General features: G+C 36.5%; 1 long non-coding RNA gene across 1 annotated transcript in view; it reads left to right on the forward strand.

Annotated features, from left to right (window-relative positions):
• The window catches only part of LOC101907192 (uncharacterized), a 22,477-nt gene extending 13,124 nt beyond the window's left edge, over positions 1-9,353 (forward strand). The window contains exons 3-4 of the long non-coding RNA XR_001500297.3: positions 4,744-4,817; positions 8,397-9,353. This is a non-coding gene — a long non-coding RNA (uncharacterized lncRNA). The remainder of the gene's footprint in view (positions 1-4,743; positions 4,818-8,396) is intronic.
• Positions 9,354-23,487: the final 14,134 nt, after the last annotated feature.

The raw sequence follows: 23,487 nt of genomic DNA on the forward strand, positions 1-23,487 counted from the left end.
GCACTCTATGCATACAGCTCTTATTGTACTTCTTATGTTTAACTATATCTTTGTGAGATATTATTCTCACATACTGTGAACTTCTCCATGTAGCAATTGTATCTTATTCTGGCACTTTTCATAGAGGCTTTCACAGTGCACTTTTCATAGAGGCTTTCACAGTGCTTAAGAAATATTTGTTAGACTGCTTGAATTGTAATTGTCATGGCATGTGTATATAGACACATCCAAGGACTAGTTATGGAATCAGAAGACTCACAGAATAATCTTAACTTTCATTTTGAGTAATGATATTGCCTTCTTTCCCATAAAATGAACTATGTTCATGAGTTGAGTTGAATATTTGTACATTTTCAGGTTTAGAAATTATGACACATAGACTTTGCATTTATATACAAAGTTCAGACAGTTTTTGGCATCTTAGTCTTTGTTCTGGGCCAGAAATATTTCACACATTAAATGTACAAAAGTCATTAAGCTATAAATACTAAGGAATTAAAATACCTCTCTCAGATTTTCAGAAGTGACCAAAAAACATATGGTAATATTCTATTTGATAAAAATATTTGAAGTTATTTTTTTATATGCCATAATATCTTGGTTGCTGAAAAAGACGTTTGTCTTTATGGATTTTATAAATTCATTGAGGTACATGGACTCAGATGTTACAAAACCATGTGTTATATAGCGCCCAAAGGCACTAATCAATGTAATCTAGCACCCAAAGCTACAAATATAAATTCTATAGAAGGTCAAAGACACAAGATATTTTCATGGAGTTGAGAAATCAGGGAGAAATTTTTGAAAGTTAAAAGGAAAATAAAAGGAGTATGAATTGTATAAGAATATATATGGGTGGAGGGGAAAAAAGACATGTTTTAAGTAGAAATCCAGCAGTAGTAAGGAGTACAGACAAAACATGGAAATAGAAATGAATATCTACGAAAGAAAATAAGGACTTCGAACTTGTTAGGCTGGAAGATTATGTAAGAAATTTAGCTAGAGATATAGTTATACAGAAACCATGAGGGCAGTTTGTAGACATCCTCAGAACCTGGCCAAGACTTTCAGTTTAAATCCTTGAGATGTTTGTCTGTTTGTAGCCTGATCACAAGCTCAGCTCATAGGCTTGCTCTGTAGACCAGAGAGGAAAGGAAAAGAGGAGGCCGTGATCATGATTCTCAGGCCTCCCAATGTGAGGGAAGGTGCATGAATTTTTCCCAAAGGATATTAGGCTTCACTGAAAAATGGGGAATTGAAGGCAGACAGCTAACAATGAACAACCATCCACTAAAATGACAATCTGCTTATACACCTTTCAAGTATAAGGAGCCAAATATATGACAATCACAATAGAGGATTCTAGTGTCCCCAGTCCCTCACCCAGCCAGTGTTAGAGGCCCTGCAAGTTAGCATTTAAAGACTGTATTTTTAATTAGGAAGATGACTTAATTACTAAGAGACAGTAATTTGAAATATTTATCTACAATCTGATGGAAATGCTCAGGATAATAAGGGATATTTGTAATAACCCCAAATCATTTGTTGTTATTTAAAGGTATGACATTGTCCAGCACCACAACTGGCCAATCAGAAGTAAGCTGCAGCCATCAATCTATGAAAGGACAAGCAGCTCCAAGATCACTCCTTAAAACATAGTTTGCATTATTGTGGGTGAAAAAAGGTGACATTTTTTAAATTTAATGATATGATCAAAAATCAATTATGGAAATATTTAAGAAAAAGGACCAGAGTGTTTGCGACTTAAAAATCCAAAACACTCTGGGCAAGGAACATATAAATAAATATGTATAAACAAGTGATAGATGTTGCTAGAAGCATCCTCCAAATCCTCTTTAAGAATTAATTACTTTGGAAAGTGAAGCATACAATTAGAATGAGATAGAGATAAATGATCTCTATCTCTTAAATTTAAGCTTAAAAAAGATGAAGCCAAATGTAAAATATTCTTCTATCGATTGATACAAAATAATGGGTTCTATTGAAGATATAAATAGTACATTTTATAATATGTTAACAGTTACAATTTGTTGCTTTCATTGGAGAAGGTCATTGAGAAGACATAATGCTGATTGACATGAGAGCTGGTCACAGGCAGTCGGAGGTTCCTCACCTCCCTCCCCTGCTCTATCTATTGTTCCCACAGTAGGAGTAGCCTTGACAGAGCAATGTGGTGTTGAGACCCTCTGGACTGTGTACATGACTGAACCCAATTAAGACCTCCATACAGATTTTTAAGATTCTGGCAGGCAGGTGCTGGAATCTGCTTGTTTTGTGGCCACACCAGACAAACTGTGTATTTAAATTCTCCTGCTTATTAATCCTGCCACCTGTCAGTCTGAAGTGGTCTGCCTCTTTCTCCAATCTCTCCTTGCCCTCTGTGTACAAAGGCCAATTTCTGATTTCATCAGGGAAACTCTCGAGGTTTTGAATGACTTCTTTGTAATAGAAGGAGAAAATAGGGCTTTTGCAGCATTCTTGACCACTGATTAAAGTATTTTTAAAGATATTTTATATGAAGATAAACTGATTATTCAATCTCTTGATGGTCAGATGAGTACAATGACAGAGGAATCTCTGCAGTTAGATTTGTGACTTCAAATCCCAACTATGCCACTTATTAACAGAGAAGAGTTGGGAATGTTACTTAACCACTTTGTGAAAAATAGAAAACTTTTCTGATACTCAATGCTAGAGTTTAAGGTATTGTTTATTTTTATTATATTGTGTATGTGTCTTTGTGTATGTCAGGGGAAAGTGCAAATGAAATAAAGCAGGTGAAATGTTACGTACAATGCCTTGCAAATAAAAAGTGTTAAAATAACTACAACCATTGAAAAATATTTTCAACAGCCTATGAATTCATAAATGTGCCTGGTATAAATTAGAAAAAAAAAGTTGGACAAATGGTCATAAGGAACGAGATACATGACAATCACAATGGAGGAAATTCTGGTGTGCCCAGTCTTTCACCGAGCCAGCGTTAGAGCCACTGCAAGTTACTTCATCATTCTCTGGAATATCTCTTCTCCAAAGGTCTGCCCCCTTGATTATCTCAAGGTGACAAAATAATAATAAGTTTCCTAAAAACAGTTGTTTGAATATATGCCTTTCTAAACAAGTTTGTAAGAAAATGAAATGGGAACTTTAGAACAACTTACTTCATGATACACAAATATAAGATTGCTTTGTTGGAAAGGATCCTGGTCAAAGTTTTCAAATTCAGTGTTACATTGTCAAATGTCTTTAATGAAGAAAGACTTTGTCTAAAACAAATGGTAGACAACTGGATATGTGAAAATTATTCACATATTCATATAATTCACATATTTACAGCTAGATTTTAACTCATTATTATTAATTAACTCACTAATATTAATTAACTCAGGTTGCTTGGAGAAATATCAATAACCTCAGATATGCAGATCACACCACCCTTACGGCAGAAAGCAAAGAACTAAAGAGCCTTTTGATGAAAGTGATAGAGGAGAGTGAAAATGTTGGCTTAAAACTCAACATTCAGAAAACTAAGATCATGGCATCTGGTCCCATCACATCATGGCAAATAGATGGGAAAGCAATGGAAACAGTGACAGACTTTATTTTTGGGGGGCTCTGAAATCACTGCCGATGTTCAATGCAATCATGACATTAACAGACGCTTGCTCCTTGGAAGAAAAGTTATGACCAACCTAGACAGCATATTTAAAAGCACAGACATTACTTTCCCAACAAAAGTCCACCTAGTCAAAGCTACGTTTTTTTTCCAGTAGTCATGTATGGATGTAGAGTTGGACCATAAAGAAAGCTGAGTGCCAAAGAACTGGTGCTTTTGAACTGTGGAGAAGACTCTTGAGAGTCCCTTGGACTGCAAGGAGATCCAACCAGTCCATCCTAAAGGAAGTCAGTCCTGAAAATTCACTGGAAGGACTGATGTTAAAGCTGAAACGCCAATGCTTTGTTCACCTGATGTGAAGAAGTGACTCATTTGAAAAGACCCTGATGGTGGGAGGAGAAGGGGATGACAGAGGATGAGCTGGTTGGATGGCATCACTGACTCAATGGACATGAGTTTGAATGAACTCCAGGAGTTGGTGATGGACAGGGAGGCCTGGCGTGCTGCAGTCCATGGGGTTACAAAGAGTCAGACACAACAGAGCTACTGAACTGAACCGATTAGCTCATTGTTTAATCTTGATGACATGAGCAATTAGTTTAGTAAATTTTTTCTTGCATTTTTGGATCATTCTCTATCAACAACTACAAGCCACAAGGTGCATTTCTTTTGTGCTTAACAAAATTATGACAATGAAATAAATTTGGATAGTTGAATATACCACTATTGTCTTCAAGCCTATGAGTTACCTAACACTCTTTATGTGTGATGATAATTTAAGTACCAGCAATGATAGAGTAAAAATCATCAATTCACCTTCATCACTAAATATGTCCTTAAGAGGCAAAATCAAACTGATTAGTGGATCAGAGACATTTTTAGTTTATTTACTACACAAGTAATATTATGCCAAATCACTTCATTAGACATCTCTCCTTGGTAGTGCTCCAACTAACTTCAAAAATTATAATGTTTCACTGAATCCAATGTTTATAAGAGTCTCTTTTCACAAATGTTATAAAATTAAGCAAAGATAAGAAATTCCTGGATATTGGACTTGTTGGGCCATTTCAGCACTCTTCAGTTAAGTCTTTTTCTTTCTCCAGAATGAATGCACTGGAAGCTATAGCATCACATCTAATGCTGAAGAAGAGAAGTAGAATGTGTTTACTTCTTGCAAGTAGGTAAAAATTTAAACTAATATAAGCACTGTTAATTGAATTGCTTCCTGGACTCACTAGCTCCGGACATCACAGTTAAATTGAATTTTTTAAAGGAATTTTTAATAATTTTGTTTATTGGCTCTGCTGGGTCTTCAGTGCTACATGGGCTTTTCTGTAGTTGTGGCACTTGGGCTTCTCATCGCAGGGCTTCCCTTGTGGACCATGGTCTCAAGGTTGTGTGGGCTTCAGTAGCTGAATGCAAGGGCTCAGTGCCTGAGGTTCCTGGGCTCTAGAACACAGATTCAATAGTTGTGGTCCACGGGCTTAGCTGCTCCTTGGCACGTGGGATCTTCCCGGACCAGGGAATGAACCCATGTCTCCTGCTTTGACAGGCGAATTCTTTACCACTGAGCCACCAGGGTAGCCCTAAATTGAATTTTGATGAATGCCCAGTGTTTGGTGACAGAGGGTCTTTCCCATTCTGAGCACATCACAGAATGTCTCTAGTTCTGAGGTTCTTGAGAGTGTTATGTGACTGTGTTCAGCAGCATATCCCACACATCATTCTCCCCTGAACACTTGTTTAAGCTGACATGTCATTGCCTCTAGTGATGAGAATGCCATCATGTAAACACCACTGTTACCTCTTGTGATCACCATGGACTAATTTATCATTGCAAATCAGACATGGAAATAGTTTTTTTTTTTTCTTTTATGGTCCAACTAACTCCAGACTCAACATTCAACAATATTTTACTAAAGCTTCTGTGATAATGGATGAAAGAAGAGGAGAGCACTTGAGAAAGTTCCCCATTGCTCTATGAGGGCATGTTCAAAAGTCACAGTTCATCCTTAGCGTCACCTAGAAAATAATACTCTGCTAAGTCTCTCCTCTGCCCCTGTGTACTTGGTACCAGGTCTTTTACCACTGAGGATATACCAAATCTATTTGGTCTTTTGTCTTCAGACTCAAGGGACATGACCCAGAAAGTGTTTTTTTTTTTTTTTTCCCCCAGTCTAAAGTCCAACATCCATTGTTTAACTTCTATCCAAGATACACAGTGTCTTAGAATATTTGACAGAGTTATACTCATTACCATGCAGGGAAGTTTCATGGTCCATGAATGGGAGTGAAGTTTTATATTTCTTAGTGTCAGGAGATAAGAAGATGCCATTAATGTTTCAAAGACTCAACGATGTCAAGTACAGCATTTCTGTCATTCTTTCAGATGCTTTCTCATGGTGGTTGAATAGCTGTCTCAGTTACAGAAATATAATTATACTGAAATCATGAAGTTGCAGGGAATGGAGCCTCTGTTTCTTCTATGAGTAGAGCAAACACATTTCCTGAAGAATCATTCTGCTACACTTCCACTTATGTCCTATGGCCCTAAACAGCACCATGTGGCCACTCCTAGTTTGAATAAATGGAAAGTCACAATCAAGAGGCAAGTTTGCTGGGAATGAGTGTTGAGCAATACAATAGTGTATGAAGAAAACAACAACACGCGTAGAACTTCAATAGCCCAGTGCATGACGAGTTAGAGTCTGCCAGGTCCAGAATTCTAGTCTTGTTTACTATCCTTCTGCCAAGGTGAGGTGAGCATCGATTGTCATAGTCTTCATGTCCCACCTCACAATCTAAGCAATCACTTTAGCAAGAACACACACATCTACATACGCAGTCCTATACATGTAAAAGCATAGTTTTCAGGCAAAGTAAAATCTAAATTTTAAAAGACACATTAAAAAAAAAACAAAACAAGAGGCACATAATCTACAGAGACATAACTGACTACAAAGAGAATTGTTTCTTCTTTTATGTTGCCAAGAATGGATTAGCTCCTTGGTGCCACAATTTCACAAACTGCCATTTCAAAAGAATGTTTGCAGCTTTATAGCTAAAAGCTACATTAAGGTGATTTTAACAACACAGGAGAACAGCCGTCTTCAGAGTTGAATTCATATCTCTAACTTTTTTGGCACCAAAACTTTTAATACAAGCTAGCATGCTTCTTTACTATTTACTTTGTTTCTGTCCATCATGGTTTTAAATACTGATACTAAATTTCAGGGAGAAAACCAGGTTGTATTATAAAATTAAATTCAGACTTATTGTCCTTTAAAACTGGAAGAGAAGACAATAAAATTGAGGTCTTGCAGTATGCTCTTTTAATATAAACTCCCTAAACCACTGTGGAGTACATTTTCTTTTTACCCAGGCTGAGGAAAATTTCAGAAAAAGATTTTAAATAATTTGTGATAAAATGCTTTCAAAGTGAACCTAACACCTCAGACTTACAACAGAATTTGTAGATCTTCTTTCACTTGAGGAGCAGATAGGAAGGGAAAGCATATATTGGAAGAGGTCAGTAGATAAACAGAAGTGAGAATGTAAACTTGAAGATAAAGGAGGAAATATGGAGAGGAGAAGTGAAGATGGAAATAGGACTGGGGTTGTCCACAAGAAAGCAAATTCCTTTCTTTTGGAGAAATGAGACATATGATCTCCTAGGATTGTGCAAAGAATTGAGGACAAGCAGTCCCCAAACACAGCCATGATTGGGGTCTATGATGATGCAAAGACTGCACAGCTGTGGAAAGATTGCAGTGCACTGAATAGTAATAAGTGAACAAAAATTGCTGAACAAAGCACAAGACTTCTGTTTAGGAGTACTATGGAATGCAACAGGAAACTGAAAGTAGCAGATAGTAAATGGGGAATAAGTTGAATATAAGTTGAATGTAAGAGAAGTAAAAGCATGGGGAGCAGCATCCCACACACCTAAGAAGTGTTTGCATGGTTGATGATACAGTCAGTTAAAGAGATTAGATTGGAAAATGTGAGAACCAAGCCAGGATTGAACCTATTATGCTGATAAGGGCTTGCTGTGATGGTGTTGCCTTGGCAAAGTCATTACTCATACCTCTTTGTTCATCTCTACTGTGGATATAGGAAATCCACTGATATGTATCCACACAATCATTACTTCTATGACCATACATGCTTATCAGAGCCTGATAATGAAACAATCTGTTGTATAGAATGCTAAAGATGGAATGGTCTTTGTAGCTTCAGTAATGAGAAGTTTTCAAACAGCAGGAGGTACTTAAGGTAAAATTTATCACATCAAATGATCCAAGGGAAAGGACATTTAAAATATAGAAAAGAACGTGTGAGGCTGTAGGGCCATAGACTTTCTACTCAGTTAGGGTGGAAGTTCTGTTGAGGATACGTGGCAAATAAAGACAGAAAGATGTGTGATGATGGCAGGAAAGAGTCACATGAGGCTCATTTGGGTAAACCAGACCAGAGAACAGAACAACTGAATCATCAAGGCTGATTGTAAATGTAAGTCTGAACAGGTAAATACATCCTTCCTTGAGCTTCTTGGTATATATTTTATTTTACTTTTTATTTTGAGTGTCACCATAATATTATTATTAACCTGTATGTATTATACTACTAGAATATGTCTTGGGTGTGGAATCCAGTGACAATATAAAATGATTATTTCTCTCCTCAAATGATTTACATTGCATCTTTCACCATAAGTAAATTATTGTACATGAATAATACTTCTCTGGTGGCTCAGATGGTAAAGAATCTGCCTGCAATGTGGAAGACCCAAGTTTGATCCCTGGGTTGGGAAGATCCTCTGGAGAAGGGAATGGCAACCTATTCCAGTATTCTTGCCTGGAAAATTCCATGGACAGAGGAGCCTGGAGGTCTACAGTTCATGCGGTCACAAAGAGTTGAACGGACTCAACGACTAACACTTTCACTTGAGATTCCTTAAAAAACTGGAAATAGAACTGCCTTATGATCCAGCAATCCCACTGCTGGGCATACACACTGAGGAAACCAGAAGGGAAAGAGACACGTGTACCCCAATGTTCATCGCAGCACTGTTTATAATAGCCAGGATATGGAAGCAATCTAGATGTCCATCAGCAGATGAATGGATAAGCAAGCTGTGGTACATATACACAATGGAGTATTACTCAGCCATTAAAAGGAATTCATTTGAATCAGTTCTAATGAGGTGGATGAAACTGGAACCTATTATACAGAGTGAAGTAAGCCAGAAGGAAAAACACCAATACAGTATACTAATGCATATATATGGAATTTAGAAAGATGATAACAATAACCCTGTGTATGAGACAGCAAAAGAGACACTGATGTATGGAACAGTCTTATGGACTCTATGGGAGAGGGAGAGGGTGGGAAGATTTGGGATAATGGCATTGAAACATGTAAAATATCATGTATGAAACGAGATGCCAGTCCAGGTTCAATGCACGATACTGGATGCTTGGGGTTGGTGCACTGGGATGACCCAGAGGGATGGTATGGGGAGGGAGGAGGGAGGAGGGTTCAGGATGGGGAGCACATGTATACCTGTGATGGATTCATTTTGATATTTGGCAAAACTAATACAATTATGCGAAGTTTAAAAATAAAATTAAAAAAAAAAGAACACTGGAGTGGGTTGCCATTTCCTTCTCCAATGCATGAAAGTGAAAAGTGAAAAAAAAAAGAAAAGAAAAGAAAATAGAGCAAAACAAATATAAGGCAATAAGCAAACTCTTTTTTTTTTTTCAAGAAGAAAGCTGTACCAGAACATTGGGGGTGGGGGGCGGGGAATGACAAGGAAAAGATTCTGGGTCTATATAGTAAAAGCCTTAACTTATTTCTAGGACAAATGAATAAAAGAAGTTACCTCATGCAAAGAGTTGACTCACTGGAAAAAACTCTTATGCTTAGAGGGATTGGGGGCAGGAGGAGAAGGGGATGACAGAGGATGAGATGGCTGGATGGCATCACTGACTCCATGGACATGAATTTGAGTGAATTCCGGGAGTTGGTGATGGACAGGGAGGCCTGACGTGCTGCAATTCAAGGGGTTGCAAAGAGTCGGACGCGACTGAGCAACTGAACTGAACTGAACTGAACCGAACCTATCTTGAAACACATCTGAAAGTTTTAGATGTCAAAAGTAAGGAAAGGACTCTGAACACATCCAAGCAAGAAAAATAAATTACCCACAAAGAACTAGGTTAGTAAGAGACTTCAGTAAAACAATAAATTTCATAAGACAAAGAAGTAATGTCTATAGAGCTTTAAGGGGCAAAATATTTTAACCCAATAATTATATAGCTATAAAGTCACCTTTTCTGAAAAGTTAAAAGTTTTGATTAGGCAAGTTGTGGAAGGAAAGGACTGATAGTAAATGTAGATATGTATTAAACATGAAAAGATCATATGCCAAAAACATGTACTACATGTAAGAAACTGCTGATATTAATAAACTCAAAGGTGAAAATCCATTTGCTCGTTCAGTAGAAATTTAATGAATACATACTATATATATATACACACCAGCCCTTTTGTTCCTCTTTTTATATGTTTTTTCCTCCCCCTGGGCCTGCCCTATGTAAATTGGGCTTAGCCAGGAGTGCTGTTTGTTCTACCTGAAGTCCTCACTCTGGTCCTTGTCTTTTAGACTCAGCCATTTTGGACTCCTGTTTCCTATTCTACCTACCTAACATATATATATCTTGGTGTTGCATGGTTGAGCCAGAAATGTTTGATTGATGAATATATAATTCATAAGTTATTACATATTTATTCTAATTTTCTTGCTCCATTATAGCAAAATCAATCATATGCTTATTATCAAGATTTTCACATAATCTGTGTTCTATTGATAATAATGTCAAATTAATCTTCCTTGACTTCGTAATTCTCTGATAATTTTTAAAACTTCATTTAGAGAAACTTTGGACTACTAGAGTAGAGGCAAATAGAATATGAACAAAATTCTTAAATAAAACTTGGAAATGAACCAGAGTTTTTACATGGAGTTTTTAAACATTAAAATGAGGTTGCATAAAGTAAATTATTTTTATCATAGCATATGTTATAAAAATGGTAGTTTTATCATATAAACTATTGCCATTTATATAACAACTTTTACAGCCTTGTGAAGCAACATCGAGATATCAAAACCAATGTAAGTATAGATACCATGTTTCATGCATGCTAAATCTGGAACAACATAGATTTTAAGAGTAACATGAATTGTTTAATATTGTAAAATAGTCCTCAAACACCATATGCAAATATTGAAACGTCACATTAATTCTTGAGTACCCCTGGAATTGTAAATTAGAAGAGAAAGACACAAGAATAGTCAACACTTCAGTAAAATGATACTTCATTTTGTGTAAAAATGTATTGCATTCATGTAATTTCAGTGGAAGAATTTTGAGTTAATTAATATGATTAATTATGAGTTAATTAATCAATCTCTACCCAAAGGTTTTCATCACTCAAATTTTCCCATATTCCAAAGCAATGTCTTTTACTCATGAAGGTAAAAATACAATCCATACATCGTCACAGTCCTGGGATGCAGTTGCCTTTTTCTCAAAGATGTAGAGCAAGAGTTATAGAGAAGCATTTTTCTGGGTCTTTCAACTCTAGTAGTCATGACAGAGTAAATTGATGCTAGTCTCTACCACTAGACTATAAGCTCTGTGCAGTAAGACCTATTTTGTTCACTGCTGTCAGCATCATCCATTGATCCAGGTAAGGGAGGCCTCTGGTTTGTGCTCTGTACATCAATGTGTGTCTATTGCTTAAAACAAGTCTGACATGTAGTTGTTACTCTTTGAATATTTATTAAGTGAATAAACAAATAGGGAACCAAAGGTCAAAACAAAAAAGACATCTTAATTCTCTCTGAGAAATCCAAGCAGTTACCATAGAATGTCACAGGAGGTAGATGGACCAAGGGCAAGTCCTTTAAATGCAATTAACTGTGATATAAATAACTCTTTAATCATTGAAGATGCATCCTGTTTCCTCTCTTGAAATGCATATTGCTGGTTACAATGGATCCTAAGAAGAATATGGATGGATTAATGACCATTAGTTGTAAAGGAAAACAAAAGAAAGATAACCTTCCATTCAAAGTCAGACCATAGATTGGGAAAAGCCATCAGGTTGATTTGTAATATAATCTGTGTGATTTACAATTCACCATAATCTGAACTCTGCAATTTTATAACCATTCATCTGCAAATCTGTAGCTTCTTCTATTGCATTCCAATTTATGCATCTCAAAAATCTTTTTTTTTTTTAATTTAAACAACCTAAGGCTCACAAAACTATTTTCTGCACATCTTCCTTTAACTGCCCCTGAGACAGAAGGGAGTGCTTATTTTTCCATTGTATTAGAGATATAGATACAACACGATACATAGCAACATGGATGACACTTGATCCATGTAATACTTTATCTCCCAATATTGGCCTGAAATGTAATGTTTTCATATTTATACCATTGAAATCCTTTTTTTTTTTAATTTTATTTTATTTTTAAACTTTACATAATTGTGTTAGTTTTGCCAAATATCGAAATGAATCCGCCACAGGTATACATGTGTTCCCCATCCTGAACCCTCCTCCCTCCTCCCTCCCCATACCATCCCTCTGGGTCGTCCCAGTGCACTAGCCCCAAATCCTTTTTCAGTGTGTAAATATTCAATGGACTTTCATAAATTGCATTAGAAGACAATTGTGTATAAATCCAGTATTCTTCAGAGGTATTCTGATTAAAAGTAAGTCAGAACAAATGTCAGGATTCCAATAACATAAATATCCAAGATCTATGTAATTTTTGTAATGTGAGGAAATAGAAACCTGTAGAGGGAATGTATGTTTTGGTTGTAGTAGTTTAACCGTAAAATCTAGAGAGGAAGAGTCACTGAGGATGCAGCCCAAAACCCTTTTCTTAATAGATGTGGAAATGAGGTCAGAGAGGTAGGGAATAAGCTGAGACTCCTGGGATCCTGACCCTGTAATTCGTGGTCTTCCCATCCGACTTGGTCAACTTATGCATGTGAGTTACTGCCAAGGCCCCAAGTTTTAAATTAGCTATTTAATATTTTGATCTACTTTGGCTTTTTTCAGTTCAGTTCAGTTCAGTCGCTCAGTCGTGTCTGACTCTTTGTGACCGCATGAATCACAGCAGGCCAGGCCTCCCTGTCCATCACCAACTCCCAGAGTTCACTCAGACTCACGTCGATGTAGTCAGTGATGCCATCCAACTATCTCATCCTCTGTCGTCCCCTTCTCCTCCTGCCTCCAATCCTTCCCAACATCAGAATCTTTTCCAATGAGTCAACTCTTCGCATGAGGTGGCCAAAGTACTGGATTTTCAGCTTTAGCATCATTCCCTCCAAAGAAATCCCAGGGCTGATCCCTTCAGAATGGACTGGTTGGATCTCCTTGCAGTCCAAGGGACTCTCAAGAGTCTTCTCCAACACCACAGTTCAAAAGCATCAATTCTTCGGCGCTCAGCCTTCTTCACAGTCCAACTCTCTCATCCATACATGACTACAGTAAAAACCATAGCCTTGACTAGACGGACCTTTGCTGGCAAAGTAATGTCTCTGCTTTTGAATATGCTATCTAGGTTAGTCATAACTTTCCTTCCAAGGAGTAAGCGTCTTTTAATTTCATGGCTGCAGTCACCATCTGCAGTGATTTTGGAGCCCCAAAAAATAAAGTCTGACACTGTTTCCACTGTTTCCCCATCTATTTCCCATGAAGTGATAGAACCGGATGCCATGATCTTCATTTTCTGAATGTTGAGCTTTAAGCCAACTTTTTCACTCTCCACTTTCACTTTCATCAAGAGGCTTTTTAGCTTCAGTTGATTAAAATCATTGTCTTCAGATGCCTTCTTTAAGTTTTGCAACCACGGAACTTTCTTTGTTATTGTGACATGATCATGACATCCTACATTTTCTGGGAGAGTTATGGCATTGGACAATAGGATATCTTCAAAATCCATTAAAATTCAAAGGCTTTTATTTTTGTTCATATTTTAAACTGTTCTATTATGTCTAGTTATGAGGAGATTAAAAAACAAAAGGCACATTGCAAAATAGCTTGAAAGATTCAAAATAACCTACTGTTAATTATGTTAAAAATGCCAAGCATTTGTTAGCATCTCATTAACATCTTATGGAAAGGAGAACAAGCTCTATTTGCTTTAATATAAAAGACTTTTAAAAATTAGGTATATGTTTTTGGCACCTTTAAAATAATAAATATTGATCATAAATTCTCGCTACTACAGTCTTTAAATATTAGCAAGTCTTAAATGAAATAATGCTATATGCCAATAAACTCTTCTGTTATGTCTTAGAAAAGAATGATTTCACAATAGAGCTTTAAATCAGTATACCTCAGAGTACTAGATCGGTTGGACAGCTGTTCTATGGGATCATTATTTAATGTTCCATATAAATTTTTCCTTATACTCCTTCATTTCTAGCCTTGTTTCAGTCTCTATTCAGAGGTAGAACTTAAGTGAAAGTGAAAGTTGCTCAATCATGTCCAACTCTTTGCCACTCCATGGAGTATACAGTCCGTGGAATTCTCAAGGCCAGAATACTGGAGTGGGTAGCCTTTTCCTTCTCCCCAGGATCTTTCCAATTCAAGGATCGAACCCAGATCTCTCTCATTGCAGGCAGATTCTTTACCAGCTGAGCCACAATATGTAGGAAAAATAAACATGCTGAAAGCAATTTCTCTATGGAAATTTTCAGTATGTAATGCCCTCAGGAAGCAACAGTTAGAACTGGACATGGAATAACAAACTGGTTCCAAATCTGACAAGGAGTATGTCAAGGCTGTATATTGTCACCCTGCTTATTTAACTTATATACAGAGTACATCATGAGAAATGCTGGGGTGTATGAAGCAGAAGCTGGAATCAAGATTTCCAGGAGAAATGTCAATAACTTCAGATATGCAGATGACATCACCCGTATGGCAGAAAGTGAAGAAGAACTAGAGAGAGTCTTGATTGAAAGTGAAAGAGGAGAGTGAAAAAGTTGACTTAAAGCTCAACGTTCAGAAAACTAAGATCATGGCATCCAAACCATCACTTCATGGCAAATAGATGGGGAAACAGTTGCTGACTTTATTTTGGGGGGGCTCCAAAATCACTGCAGATGATGATTGCAGCCATGAAATTAAAACACGCTTGCTCCTTGGAAAAAAAGCTATGACCAACCTAGACAGCATATTTAAAAGCACAGACATTACTTTTCCAACAAAGGTCCATCTAGTCAAGGCTATGGTTTTTCCAGTGGTCATATATGGATGTGAGAGTTGGACTATAAAGAAAGCTGAGCACCGAAGAATTGATGCTTTTGAACTGTGGTGTTGGAGAAGACTTTTGAGAGTCCCTTGGACTGCAAGGAGATCCAACCAGTCCATCCTAAGGGAGATCAGTCCTTGGTGTTGATTGGAAGGACTGATGCTGAAGCTGAAACTCCAATACTTTGGCCACCTGAGGTGAAAAGCTGACTCATTTGAAAAGACCCTGATGCTGGGAAAGATTGAGGGCAGGAAAAGAAGGGGATGGCAGAGGATGAGATGGTTGGATGGCATCACTGACTCAATGGACATGAGTTTGGGTAAACTCCAGGAGCTGGTGATGGACAGGGAGGCCTGGCGTGCTAGGTCCATGAGGTCACAAAGAGTCAGACATGACTGAGTGACTGAACTGAACTGAATGGTAAAGTGATGAAACAAAAGAAAAGAAATAAGAAAATCTGTTCTTTCTATCTGAGGATAACAATGACTAGCATAATTGAGGGGCTTCCTGTGGCTTCGTTAATAAAGAGCCTGCCTGCCAATGCAAGACAGACAAAATATGCAGTTTCAATCTCTGGGTGGGAAAGATGCCCTGGAGAAGGAAATGGCAACTTGTTTCAGTATCCTTGCCTGGGAAATCCCATGGACAGAGGACCCTGGAGGGCTGCACTCCACGGGATCACAAATAGCAGGACACGACTGAGCACACATGCACACACACAGATGCAGAGAACATAACTGAAACTAAAAAGAGGGCAAGGTCACTAAACAAATAGTTGGTTCTCTAGAAAAAAATGATTACAATTTTCTGCTCTATTCGAATGTATACGACTTACATGGCATTTTTAATTTCTTCTGAAAAAGTATCTTATAAATAGCTCCTCAATTTTTAGTCATATGGAAATCCTGAATTTATAACCTAATCTGCACTTAATAAGGTATAACAGAAATTTCACACGACGTTTTACCTACTGAAAATTTATTATTTTCCTTTGATTTAGTCATTCATTCATTCTTTCACTCATTCTCCAGAGAATTCTGTAAAGTATTGAAGACAGCTAATTTTGCTCTGTTTTTTTGTTATATTTATTCATGATCTGAATTCTTTCTCTTCAAACTCAAGAAAGATTTCACTCTAAAAAAAGCTTTAGTAATCACTTAACAACTTTGTAAATTCATATTCTGCTAGCATATTTAGGTGAATATATAGAAACTAAAAACCAGAATTCAATTAATACATTTTTGCTTATTTACTTACTCAGTGTTAGCACAACTGTTATCTATTTTTATGAAGTTTTCTCCTCTAAAAACCTATGTGTCTAAAAAACCCTAAAAATATGTATTGTGTACCAAGGAAAGTTTATCAATCAAGTAGGATTATACCATTTATATACTACTAAAAGTTTTAATTTTTGTGGTCATCCAAAATAACTGTTTTATCTTCAATATTTTAGCATTGTAGAGCTATCATTCCTTTTATTATTTGGGTAAAATAACTTGGGAAGTCTCCTACTTAAAACTATGGGACGTCAACCATCCTTCCCAGTATTTTCATGGATACTAGGGAGAATTTGCTCTTGTAACTTACCTATTATTTGATGCTTCTTATGAAGGAGCCTGGTAGGCTGGAGGTCACTAAGAGTCGGACACGACTGAGTGACTTCACTTTCACTTTTCACTTTCATGCTTTGGAGAAGGAAATGGCAACCCACTCCAGTGTTCTTGCCTGGAGAATCCCAGGGACGGGGGAGCCTGGTGGGCTGCCATCGATGGGGTCGCACAGAGTCAGACATGACTGAAGCAACTTAGCAGCAGCAGCAGCAGTCCTTATTTATTTTGTACTGTCTTGAAATTGGATCTGTGAGTTATTCTAGATATCTTGGTTCTCATTTGTATTTTTAATAGCCTTTTGGTGGTGTGATTCATACACCATACAATTCTCCCATTTCTTAGTTCTTTTTTTTTAATTTATTTTTAATTGGAGGATAATTGCTTTACAATATTGTGTTGGTTTCTGCCACATATCAACATGAATCAGCCATAGGTAAACATATGTCTTAGTTCTCTTTTGATAATGAAAACATGAGAACAAGTTTTTTCTCTTTCCCAAAGTCAGCAATTTCTTGAAGTAAAATAGTCTGTTACACAAAGTGCTAAATACTTTAAAGTCACATGTAAGATGCCAATTTTCTTAAATATCTGTGGTTATTCTTGCTCTCGAATAATCCAAATTGGGGACTCCTCTTTTCTGGAAGTTCTAGCTTGCCATCCTATTACTATATGTGCCTTCACAGAGTCTTAATTCAACAAGTCTGTGAGTCCGTTTTCTTGTTGTTATATTCATTAATCTGTTGTGTTTTATAGATCCCACATATAAGTGATATTATACAACATTGTGGGGCTTCCCAGTAGCTCTGCTAGTAAAAAAATCCACCTGCAATGCAGGAGACCCCAGTTCCATTCCTGGGTCAGGAAGATCCCCTGGAGAAGGGTTAGGCTACCCACTCCAGTATTCTTGGGCTTCCCTGGTGGCTCAGACAGTAAAGAACCTCCCAGCAATGCAGAGGACCTGGATTCGATCCCTGGGTTGGGAAAATCACCTGGAGAAGAGAACCCCTGGAGAAAGGAACAGCTACCCACTCCAGTGTTCTGGCCTGGAGAATTCCATGGACAGAGGAGCCTGGCAGGCCACAGTCTGGGGTTGCAAAGAGTTGGAGGTGATTGAGCAACTTTCATACTTTATACAGCATTTTTTTTTTGTCTGACTTACTTCATTTGGCATAATACCCTCCAAGTCCATCCATGTTGCTACTAATGGCAAAACTTCATTTTTCTCTTGTGGTTGAGTGGTATTCCATTAGGGTGTGTGTGTGTGTGTGTGTGTGTGTATGTACATCTTTATCCATTCATCTCTTGATGGACACAGGTTACTTCCATATGTTGGCATTGTTAGTAATGCTCCTGTGAACATTGGGTGTATGTATCTTTTCAGATTAGTGTTTTTTGGTTTTGGGGTTTTTTTGGTTATATACCCAGGAGTGAAATTTTTGTGTTGTATGGTAGTTCTATGTCAGTTTTTTTAGAAACCTCCGTACTGTTTTCCATAGTGACTATACCAGTTTATATTCCCACCAACAGTGTAGGAGGGTTCCCTTTTCTTCATATACTTACCAACATTTGTTATTTATGTTCTTTTTGATGAGAGTAATTCTGGCAGGTGTGAGGTGATCTCTCATTGTGGTTTTGATTTGCATTTCTCTGATTAGCTACGTTGAACATATTTTCATGTGCCTGTTAGACATCAGCACGCAAATCCTCTTTGGAAAAATATCTAAACAATTCTTCTGCCCATTTTTTTAAGCTAGGTTGTTTTTTATATTGAGTTGTATGAGCTGTTTACTTGTTTTGAAGATTAACCCCTTATGGATCAAGTAATTTGGGAATAATTTCTTCCATGCAGTAGGTTGTGTTCTCATTTTATCTATGGTTTCCTTTGCTGTGCAAAATTTTTTAACATCCCACTTGTTATTTTTCCTTTTATTTCCTGAAAGATCAAAAAAAAAATATTTCTATGGTTTATGTCAAAGAATGCCCTGCCTATGTTTTCTCCTAGGAGTTTCATGGTTTCCGGTCTTACATTTAGGCCTTTGACCCATTTGAACTTATTCTTTAAATGTATGACCCAGCAATTAATCAATTAAATTGCATTGTTGTATATTTCATCATGTAATTATTACTCAGTCTTTTATGTGACACTTATCACTCATCTTAATTTTTGAAATGGTATATACAGAACATTATACATGTAAATACATGTAAATACATATAAATACATGTAAATACATAAACTTACGTGTATGTATCTCCAAATAGAATGAAAACAAAAGTAAATTCCCTTACCACTCCTAACACCATGGTAATGTATGTTTTATTTTAACTCTCCAAATCTGATTTCTCTGAGCTGTCTCTATATATGTTGACTAATAAGTGAAAAAGACAGGATTTAGGAGTTATTGTTTTCATATAACTTGTTACTCCTACATCTGTAGCAAAAAAATTGGTTTTTACAGTTATTGATATTTATGTTTAACTGGTTATAGTTTTACCCACTGTGCTAGCACATTGCAGTTAATCACAATACATTTTACAGATTTTTTTTTTTGTATACATCTCTGCATTACTACTATTGTACTTGCTCTAGAGGTTACAGTATGCCTCTTAAACTTCACAGTCTACTCAAGATTAATTTGGGGCAATGTCTTAAAAATGTGAGCATTTTGTAACTGGTCTTATTTATGTTTTCTCTTGTCCTTTATCATCAATATTTTCTTTTTATATGTTAATTGAACTATAGAATTAGCTTAGTTTTCTTTGTATGTTTCCAGTTCAAAGTTTGATGTTTTGTTTGAATAGATAAATTTATTTCACTAAATTTGAGAAATTTTTCAGCATAAATTTTTCTAGTATTTATTCTGTATATTTTTGGCCCACTCCACCTTTGACTCCATGTAGTTCTATTAGACCTTTTGAGATTGTCTTTCAAGTTTCTGAAATACTGTTTTATTATAATTTTTTTCTCTTTTGTTCACATTGTATAGTCTCCATTGATTCTTTTTTAATTTCACTGATTTTTTTTCTTTCGTTATCTCCATTCTGCTTTTAAGTCCATCTGATGAACCTTTTATTTTTCTGCTCAAATTTATGACTTTTGCATTCATTTCAAACTTATTTTCCTTTTCTTAGTTGTAAAAGCTCCTTTAAAGTCCTTGTATGATAAAAACTTTATCCAACATACGGGTGTCCCTGGTGTCTCCTTCTTTTGATTATATTTGATATTTAACAGCATGACATTGTTGAAACTTTGCATTCCACTGTATTTTTCTGAAGGTTATTTCTTTTTTTATTTTGCTAGGTAATTAACTTATGCTGTGCTTAGTGGCTCAGTCATGTCTGACTCTTTGTGATCCCATGGATTGTAGCCCACCAGGTTCCTCTGTATGCAAATTGTGAAACTGATGTTTAGAGAATCAGCTTCAGGTCTTTTGTCTTTAACTGAATCCCTCTGATTGTGCTCTGAATATGTCTAGTTCAGGATTCAACTAGAGAGTTGGCTGACTTTACACTGATGCTCCTATTCTGGCTGTTTTATGCCCAGTATTGACCCTCACTCTCTGGTGACTAACACCCTGTTCTTTGTTCTATGGTTTCTCAGGCCAGAAATGTAGCAGAATTTCTTTGGAACTTCAGTCACCATACACCACCCCCATAACTTGTCCTACAGTCAGTCAGTCAGTCATTTCAGTCGCTCAGTCGTGTCCGACTCTTTGCGACCCCATGACTCACAGCACGCCAGGCCTCCCTGTCCATCGCCATCTCCCGGAGTTCACTCAGACTCACGTCCATCAAGTCAGTGATGCCATCCGCCATCTCATCCTCTGTCGTCCCCTTTTCCTCCTGCCCCCAATCCCTCCCAGCATCAGAGTCTTTTCCAGTGAGTCAACTCTTCACATGAGGTGGCCAAAGTACTGGAGTTTCAGCTTCAGCATCATTCCTTCCAAAGAAATCCCAGGGCTGATCTCCTTCAGAATGGACTGGTTGGATCTCCTTGCAGTCCAAGGGACTCTCAGGAGTCTTCTCCAACACCACAGTTCAAAACCATCAGTTCTTCGGCACTCAGCTTTCTTCACAGTCCAACTCTCACATCCATACATGACTACTGGAAAAACCATAGCCTTGACTAGACGGACCTTTGTTGGCAAAGTAATGTCTCTGCTTTTGAATATGTTATCTAGGTTGGTCATAACTTTCCTTCCAAGGAATTTAAGGCCAGAGCTTACAAAACACGGCACAAATTTTTCTTCGAAGTATCAACTGCCCTCCAACGTATTCTTTCATTCATTTTTGGTGAAATTGTCCATTCTAAAGGCCTTTATTACTAGACAGTTTGGTAATATGAAACAAAATGTATACTATGTATATTATAGCATTCTAACTTCTAGTTAAACTTAGGAGCTAGTATTTAGAAAGATAAAAGATATGCCAAGGTTTCATCATAGCAGCATTTTTAATATTAATTAATTGGAAACCAAAAGGACTGGTAAACTAATATTATCCACACTTAAAATGGAAAACTATGCAGTTATTAAAATTTTGATAACAGATATACATTTATTATATTATTTTTTATTATTTATTATTATTTTTATCATAAAAGGGATGGGGTGGCTCAGAGGTTAAAGCGTCTGCCTGCAATGCGGGGGACCTGGGTTCGATCCCTGGGTTGGAAAGATCCCCTGGATAAGGAAATGGCAACCCACTCCAGTATTCTTGCCTGGAAAATTCCAGGGACAGAGGAGCCTGGTGGGCTACAGTCCACAGGGTCGCAAAGAGTCAGACACGACTGAGCGACTTCACTTCATACATTGATTGGTGTTATAAAAATCCAAGATTAATTGCTAAGAAAAGAAAAAGTTTAATAAATACCAGGTATCCTGTAATTCTAATTATGTAAAACAAATGCTTTGAGAGATGAAGAGTTTTAACAATTAACTGGATACATTTGGTTAGCGGAATATCAAGTGTTATTTTTTTAATCTCTTTTCAGTTTCTCTAAACTATACTTATTATATCCTTTTGCAAACACTATACAGTTCATAAAATGTTTTCTCTTCTTATCTTCACCTTTTAAATGTAATCCCCAATTCTTAGAACACCTTTTTCTGTCTCTAACTATTTAAATCTTACCCTTTGAAGCCCAGCTCAAATAATACTTCCTCTAGGAAGTTTGCCTTATTTAGGAGCTCTATAAAAGCATGTGTTTACATGCCTTTCATCTTAACTTTTTTTTTTAATCTTAATTTTTTTGACCATCTCTTCTTCTACATCTTTTGAGACATAATCTAAGTATTATTTATCTTTTCTTTCCCTATAGTTCTAAGGACTATTTGTATGATAGACAAATTCCTAATGAATTAGATTAAAAGTATCATCATGATTTTACCCTGATAATATCAGCACAGAGAAATAAAATACTTTTCTCAATGTCAAAAATCTAATTGAAAGATAACTAGTAATGGTCTTAGAGCATGATAAGCCACAAATAAGGAACAATAAAAATAATCTTTACAAGATTCATAACACATGACACCCTTAATTTGTAAAACATGATTAAATAATGGTTGTATGTATCAGGTTAATTAAATAAAAACATTGGTGAAGCTAATAAAGAGATATACAATTTGACATCAGTACAGTTAAAATGGTTGTTTTGGAAACTCCAAATGTAATAGTCACTTTTCATAACTCAGGAGGTATGGGGAGGAATGAAGCTTAGTTGTTATATCAACTGTAATCATTTTCCTACCCACACTGTGTAATTTAAACATTTTAAAACACAGATTGAAGCCATCCTAGAGATTATTTTATCATTTATAAAGGGATATAAGACATTTAGTTGCCAGAGAATAACTATTTCAAGTTGAAGATTGCTTATTTATTTTGTCAGTTTGAGGAGCACTTGCCAGAGACAGAGTCTAACTTTAGTGCCCTGTGATTCTGTACCACTCAGGGTTCCTGGTTGCAAAACAGAAACTAAAGCTGGTTAGATTCAGTATAAAAACATTTATAATGGGGTAGCTCACAGATTTAACAAAAATAGCTGTGTAACAGAGCTAAGGAAATGACTTTGGGGAAAAATGACTCCAGTGAGCCAAAAACATAGACTTATACTACCCCAGAGAGTGTCAGAACTAGTTAGACTGTTGAGCAGGCTTTACTCACGTCAGACAATTTTATCTTTGTGTTTAGACTCCCAGTTCCACTACCAGCATTACTCTTGACCAAATATGCTAGATTTCTCCACTGGAATAAACCTTAAACTGTCCTCGCTTTTATGGCTTTTGCCATAAGTAGTGGAGCATTCAACTGACAAAACCTATGTAATATGTTTATATTCTTCATGCCAGGGGTTGTGCAGAAGAAGCATAATTTTCTAATCAAGATTGAAAAGGATACATATTCATTTTTCAATCAAGAAGGCTTTAATCTTTGGTAGAAAAATTTCTCATTTTACAGTAATTTCTCACTTTCAAGGTGACATTGTGCTTAAATTTATCAAATCACAAAAATCTTTATGTTTCAATACACAAACTTATTTTAAGCTCTCCTAGAATACACTTATTTTGAAATACTAAAGGTAAAATTATCTTTTTCTGTTTAAATTTATAAGTAAACCATTTATGATAAATGTCACATGAATGACAAAGGTTGTTAAATTTGGATAAAAAAGCTGTGGTACATATACACAATGGAGTATTACTCAGCCATTAAAAAGAATACATTTGAATCAGTTCTAATGACGTGGATGAAACTGGAGCCTATTATACAGAGTGAAGTAAGCCAGAAAGAAAAACACCAATACAGTATACTAACGCAGATATATGGAATTTAGAAAGATGGTAACAATAACCCTGTATACGAGACAGCAAAAGAGACACTGATGT

Source organism: Bos taurus, chromosome 5, assembly GCF_002263795.3.
Source record: "Bos taurus isolate L1 Dominette 01449 registration number 42190680 breed Hereford chromosome 5, ARS-UCD2.0, whole genome shotgun sequence".
Classification (NCBI taxonomy): Eukaryota; Metazoa; Chordata; class Mammalia; order Artiodactyla; family Bovidae; genus Bos; species Bos taurus.